Raw genomic sequence first — 7500 nt, forward strand, 5'->3', positions numbered from 1 at the left:
CTACTGTTACTACTGCTGCTGTTTCTACTAGGGCTGCTACTCTTACTACTACTACTACTACTACTACTACTACTACTACCTACCTACCTACCTGTATATCTATCTATTACTACTACTGTTAATACTACTACTAGTATTGCTGCTGTTGCTGTTCCTTCTACTACTACCAGTACCACTACTACTACTAAAAATAATATTGCTACTGTTGCTACTGCTGCTCCTGCTACTACTTCTACTGCTTCTCCCTCCTCCTCCTACCACCACTCCTATTAGTACTACTACTAATACTACTACTACTACTTCTACTACTACGTTCTCTCTCTCTCTCTCTCTCTCTCTCTCTCTCTCTCTCTCTCTCTCTCTCTCTCTCTCTCTCTCTCTCTCTCTCTCTCTCTCTCTCTCTGTGTGTGTGTGTGTGTGTGTGTGTGTGTGTGTGTGTGTGTGTGTGTGTGTGTGTGTGTGTGTGTGTGTGTGTGTGTGTGTGTCAGCGCTCCACAGACGGTCACACTCTTATTGCTGAGGAAAATAGGTGCGTCCTAATGAATTAATGAAGCCAAGGCACACCTCATTTCGCAGGTAATGAGCCGAGAGGTAGGTTGATGTGCTAATTAACTGCTCTCTCTCTCTCTCCTCTCTCTCTCTCTCTCTCTCTCTCTCTCTCTCTCTCTCTCTCTCTCTCTCTCTCTCTCTCTCTCTCTCTCTCTCTCTCTAAGGTTTCTGTATAAAGTAAGATTATATTCTGCAATGATGATAATGATAGTGGTGGTGGTGGTGGTGGTGGTGGTGGTGGTAGTTTCAGTAAAATACCAAAAGAAGTCACCAAGTTTTCTCGGTTTTTGCATGACAAAGTTTGAAACAAATGACCACTTCATTTTCTTTTAACTTTTTTTTTCTTTTTTTCATCGTCTGCAAATAATGAATAAAGAAATTAAAAACTTGGTGAATAATAATCTTTTAGAGCTACAAAATTTTACGAGTTTGTAAAAAAAAAAAAAGTAGTGTAAAAAAACAATCTTTTACCAATACACGAAGAAAATGCATAAAGAAAGAAAAAAAGAAAGTAAAAGAAAGAAAGAAAAGTATAATAATAATAATAATAATAATAATAATAATAATAATAATAATAATAATAATAGTAAAATATCTGTAGGTTTAAATAAGAACTTTCGAAAGCTACAATCTCAATTATAATAACGACAAAAGTAGCATCGCCAAATTTCACTCAACAATAACGTAAATAACGAGGCGGCCTTAATAACGGACCGGGTATATAAACCAATAAATAACCAACTCAAATAGCAAATAATAGCAAGTCCAATAATAAATAGCTCAATAAATCAGGGTCGCCTCACAGCTCACGGATTCATGCAAGTTAGTAAAAAAAAAAAAAAAAAAAAAAAAAAAAGAGCCGGTATCAAAAACCAGGCAGCGTGTCAGTACTGTAATTATTTCTAAGGTTGGCTGAATTTCTCTGAGGTTAATTACTTACTCCAGGTGTTGCTGTATTCACGCTGATTAGGGACAAAAAAAAAAAAAAAACTTATTGTATTAAAAGATCCGTTTTACTAACCTCCTCCACTTTCAGGGAGAAACTGTCTTTTAATAATGTTTTGGTGTTATAAAGTCATCTGGTCCTGTTTTCTTGTTGAATATCACTTTTTATTGCTATTTTTTTTTTTTGCACACCTGAGGGAACTTCAAAGTATCAAATAATTACAACACTATGACCACGAAGAAGTTGCCAGTGTCTCAAGAATTCTTCACATTAGTAACTGTTATACACACTAATAATGCTGCTAGCGATACCTTGAGCATACCCACGGCTACATTACAGGAGGACCCTTAACACTAATTACTGCAATGCAACTGCATAAAATTTTCGTTGTGCATGAAAAATGAAACTGAATAATAATCTACCTAACTTGTAAAACTAAAGAAAGAAAGAAAGGAAAAAAAGAAAAAGAAAAAATAAACAAAAAATGAAAAAAATAAGAAAACAAGAAAAAGATAATAATTAAAATCTAGTTATTCTGCCACTGGCGGTCGAGGAGAAAGCTTTCGGAGAATAAGGGAAAGGCGTCCATCTCATCACAATAACATGATAGTTTGACCAGCTGGTGCTTCATTTCATTCACTTCATACACTACTATTAAGCAAACAATACTACACGCACTAAAAGGTTAAGACTACCTCGACCTTTCTTTTTTCCCTCAGTGGTGTAGAGAATGTCACTGGGATGGAGAACTGCCACAGGGAGGGAGAGTGATCATGTCCTACGGGGAATATGCACGTACCTGGGGTGGGGAATATGACAAGGAAGAAAGTAAGTTTGGATAATGATCTCCTTCCTTAACCTTCTTTTTCCTACTATGGGTGACTTGGTATCCTTGAGAGAGACCACTGTAGTAAATTGTTTGGATGGACATAAAGACGAAGAAAAAAAAAATGTGAATTTGATTTTAGCTAAGTTAGAGAAGTATTTTTTTTAAGGACACTGTAGCACAAGAAATGTCCCATTTACAGTTGTAGATGATTATGGAAAAGACTGACCCAGCACTAAAAAGGGTCAAATTAATGTATACACCATATACAGATTATCTTCAGCAGCGTAACCTTCGAGAGAGAGGGGGGAAAAGGGCGGTTTTTTTTTCTCTCCCGCACTTCCCCACCCCCCTTTCTTCCTCTCTCTCTCTCCCCCTCCCAAAGCCCTTTGTAACCCCTCCACCCGAGCGTAGCGTCAGCAAACTAACACATCTACTTGGTATAATTCTCGTCTGCGTAGATTAGCAAAATTATACATAATATTACCAATAATCTTCCCCTTAGCTAAGTTCTAATATATAATTTGTCTTTAGTACCTAGTTACCATTCATTTGCATCGCCTAACATTAAGCCAAGCCGCACATTATAATACGTTCAAGAAAGAGGCTTATGTGTATCAACAGGTGTTAAAATATATAAATAAAAAAAAAAGTGAAAAATATTGCTTCACTAAATGGTGGGAAGTCGCATAAGAAGTGATTGCCATTCAGGTGTAGAGCCACGTAAGTTGAGGTGTTGTGGTGCAGCCTACTCAAGCATCGCGGCAGAGGCGTGCACCTGCTGATCAGACTTGCTGATCGCTGCATAAAGAAGTAGCAAGCAGCTCGTGTGAACGCGTTAAGATATATATACATAACTTTTTTTTTTAGCCCTAAATCTTTCAGACTACAACTGTGTGATATTGAAAATTAGGCGACTGCTGAAACCTAACTATGAAAAGTGGCAACTACAAAAATATAAAACAGCTTCATCTATTTACAAATATATTCAAATGTAGGCCGGACACTGACAGGAGTCACTAATAAGTGTTAACACTGAACAATACTTCCTAAAGAGCACGGTTAATAATTGAAAAATATGAGACAAACCCAGTCATATTATCATAACTGTTCTTCTGCCGAGTCACTTAACAGTTTCGTAACTCCACGCAAGGTACTAGACAGCCTTAAAGTGCAATAAATATTAAGGCTGAACAATAGAGCTTCAAAAACTACTTCAGCTAAACGCACTATCTTCAGATGGCATTTTAAAGCGATTTTATTTCTAACTATACTTGCAGGGAACTATTCAACTTATAATGAAATGAATAGATATTCTTAACAGCGCTACTAAGAGATGATAACTGAAAGAAAAAGCAAATACTGAAATAAGTTTACCAAGCACATTACAATATTCTTTCCTCGAGTCAGCACTTCCCTGTACTCCATCACGCCACGTCTGGCACTGCATAGTAATGCGACACGCTAACATGGTAATGGTGAGGTGGTACCAGGCGATGTTTTCACCTGTGACCTGACTGGCTGAAAGATTCACGTTTTCTATTCAAATGTGCGACATGCATAATAACATAGTAACATATGAAAATAAGGGAAACTGCAAGAAGCCACCTGGCCTACATGCGCCAGTCCCTGCATGAAACAAACCTTCTGTACTATTTCCATCGATCATCCTCATCCATAAATTTATCTAACCATCTGATTTTGTATTACGACCAAAGCTCTTATTCGCAAGATACCTGAGTATTTACTTACGTACAATGCTGAGCCTCGAGTTAAAACAGATTTGTATAAGAATAAAGTCGGTTTGCAACTTCGCAGCGCGATTATAAGCAGGAGCACTTCACTCAGTCAACGTCTGTGAGGCATTGCCCAGTGACAGTGTTGTACTGTCCACTTGTCTGTCCTCCAGTGACGAAATCATAATGCCAGGCTCCCTTTTAGACTAATATTTTCAAATTGTCTTAATGTTTTTTAAGGAATGTCTTTTTTTTTTTTAACTTATTGATATGCATGAAATAAATATACGGTATTATTTTATATCTATACCATCATACTCTACAACATTGGGGATGTGATTTTTGCATACCTAACTGGATTCTAAGAAACTATCTCACTGACTTTCCGTGGGAAATCCATAGTTTTAGAAACAGACACGGGCACTTCCCGCAAAAATCCCCTAGACCCGATCCTGTAGGGTAGGTTAGGTTGGGTTAGGTTGATTAGGTTAGGTTAGGTAGGCTAGGTTAGGTTAGTACACTGAGGAGGGTCCAGGGGGGGAGGACAGCCCCACCACGGTTTAGGTTAAGTTAGGGAGGGTTAGGTTAGATTAGTATCCCTGGGGGAGCCAGGGGTTCGCAGCCCCCGGCTAGGTTAGGGAGACAGGGGGATTATGGTAGATCTAAATATGTATGAGATATACGTCTCGTTACGTGTACAACATGTTTCCTATCAGTATAAAAATGACTTCAAATATAATAACTATTTCATGTCTTAGGAAACATTTCCTTTCATACATTGCAGCGGGTCGAATTGGTAAACACAATGAGCCTGAGTTGGTATGGGTGGGCCGATTGATAATGTGCCGAATTGGCAATGGGCTAGAAATACTTACAGGTGAAAATACACTTACCTCACCAACTATTTAAGTTACTGGACACAAATAAATAGAAATACATAAAAAAAATAGACACCATGACCTTTATCGCAAGGAGGTGGAGGCGGCGCGGGCTGGAAGGAAGACGAGACCGACGGCGAGGCCGATGGCAGGGAAACGGCACGGTGATCACGTGACCACAGCGGAACACTTGAGTAATTATGTAGCTATGGCCATTACTGACACCACACTCACGGTCACTATGCCTTGCTTGCCTCTGTGTGTCATGTTCACTGCTCACTGTTCACACCTGGAAAAAACGTCTATTATAACCTTCCTGCAGGGGTAAAATTCTCTCTCTCTTACATGTTTACTCTCGTTCATTTCAAGAGAGTCAAGACACATTCCACTCCTAGTCATCCACATTACTTTACCTCGTTTATGTACTGAATAGAGAATTTAAGGAACAATAATAGTGTGTGGTTAACAACACACAGCCTCCCCTTACTTACCTCGGACGAAAATGAGGCTCGGTTTGCTGTCCTAATCCGACCATAACTTCACCACGCACCGCACGAAATCCACTTTCGGCCTAAAGTAAACATTCTATTTTTGCCATTACATACAAAGGAGCAGCACTGTAATTACAAATATAATAATTTTCTATCTTTTTTTTATCCTTGAAACAGGAAATTTTGCGAATGAGAAAACAAAATCAGAGGCACAAAAGGAAACATTCCTGGAACCTCATCACAGAAAACGGAAGTGTAGATAAGGTTTTTAGACATTTACATTTAACCAAATACATGAACTAAAAATGCGTATTTCACACACACACACACACACACACACACACACACACAAACACACATACCTCGAAGTGTAGTGGTTAGCACGCTCGGCTCACAACCAAGGGTTCGAATCCCGGGAGCAGCGAGGCAAATGGGGCGAGCCTCTTAATGTGTAGCCCCTGTTCACCTAGCAGAAAGTAGGTACGGGATGTAACCCGAGGGGTTGTGACCTCGCTGTCCCGGTGTGTGGTGTGTCAGTGATCTCAGCTTACCCCAAAGATCGGTCGCTATGAGCTCTGAGCTCTTTCCGTAGGGGACACGGCTGGCTGGGTGACCAGCAGACGACCGTAGGTGAATCACACACACACACACACACACAAAGCCGTAAACATAACAATCAATACCTTCCTCGTCAAACATTATAACTAGTCATTTCTTATGTACTTGTTAACAGCTAGTCCCGTCCATAAAATAATTTTGCTGCATACACAATACCATGTCTGGACCCACTACATAAAATATGAAATTACTCTACAGGTGATTGTGTTTAAAATGAACTAGCAAAATAGCACAAGCAACCACTCCTACAGGCTTGCCAGCGAAAACTGTGACTGTAGCCTACCATATCACATCTGGCCCTGCACCGCCAGAAAATAACAGGTGCCTCTCAGCTATCTTGCCAGCAGACTTATTATTTTTTACTCGTATGTAAAAGAATGAGATAATAGGACATGAGGCAACGAGTGAAGGGTCATGAAGGAATGCTGATGAGGCTGTAGGATGTATGAGGACGAAGAGGAAAAAGGAAAAAGACAATGAGAATGAGGAACAGAGCAAGGAAGAGGAGAATAATAAAGAAAATGAATACCAGGATGAAAGAGAGACACTTAATCCCTACTCAAACCTTCCCAGCGTCACCCTAACAGTGCCGAAGCCAGTCTATACAGGCAGGAAAACGCTGAGCTAATAAAATACAACATTACCGCCACAATGCACCTACTAACACTCAACAGGGGAAAGAAAGGGACGCATCAGGCTCTTAATTCAACGAGACGAGCTGCAGCCAACGCCAAAATAAAGCCGTGAATTTAATTAAACCTAAAGAAAGAAGAGGAGGAGAAAGAAGATGAGAAAGAAAGAGGGAGGGAGAAAAAATATGTATCCCATGAGGTGATTCTTTTTATTCCTGCAGCCTCGGAGAATGAAGCTTCGCGGAACTGCCTCAAAAGGAAAGATTGGTAGGACGTGTGGAGAGAGAGAGAGAGAGAGAGAGAGAGAGAGAGAGAGAGTATCGCTGGAGCAATACGATATTAATCAAATTTTCACTTTTATTTGAATCATTTCAAGAAATAGAAAAAAAAAGGTTGTAGAGGGTTAGATAATATAAAAAAAAAAGGAAAGAAATTACCACCTTGGAACATCCTTGAAGGGCAGAACCAACATGGACATAACAAAAACACTAAGAAAACCGCAAAGCAAAACATGATTCTAAGATAAGCGGCAGAACAAAACGTCAGAGGAACAGCATCACCAAATATAACCATCGAGGTCCCTTGGGGTGTGTGTGTGTGTGTGTGTGTGTGTGTGTGTGTGTGTGTGTGTGTGAGTGGTGTGTGTGTGTGTGTGTGTGTGTGTGTGTGTTCTTCACCGACTCTTTTATCCCACAACTTTTAAATGGCTCTAGTGGAAGGTATTGGTATTTTTAAGGTTCTCTTCATTATTCTGAAAATGGTTCAATAAAGATTTTTGAATTATAAATTTATATAAAAAAAATAAAACAGCAATGAGAACACGG

The 7500-nt window shown here is 39.4% G+C and overlaps 1 long non-coding RNA gene across 1 annotated transcript in view; it reads right to left on the reverse strand.

Annotated features, from left to right (window-relative positions):
- The window catches only part of LOC135100433 (uncharacterized), a 39630-nt gene extending 33884 nt beyond the window's left edge, over positions 1–5746 (reverse strand). Inside the window, exons 1-2 of the long non-coding RNA XR_010268713.1 lie at positions 5427–5746; positions 5018–5224 (exon numbers count right to left, since the gene is read on the reverse strand). This is a non-coding gene — a long non-coding RNA (uncharacterized LOC135100433). The remainder of the gene's footprint in view (positions 1–5017; positions 5225–5426) is intronic.
- Positions 5747–7500: the final 1754 nt, after the last annotated feature.

Source organism: Scylla paramamosain, chromosome 1, assembly GCF_035594125.1.
Source record: "Scylla paramamosain isolate STU-SP2022 chromosome 1, ASM3559412v1, whole genome shotgun sequence".
Taxonomy (NCBI): domain Eukaryota; kingdom Metazoa; phylum Arthropoda; class Malacostraca; order Decapoda; family Portunidae; genus Scylla; species Scylla paramamosain.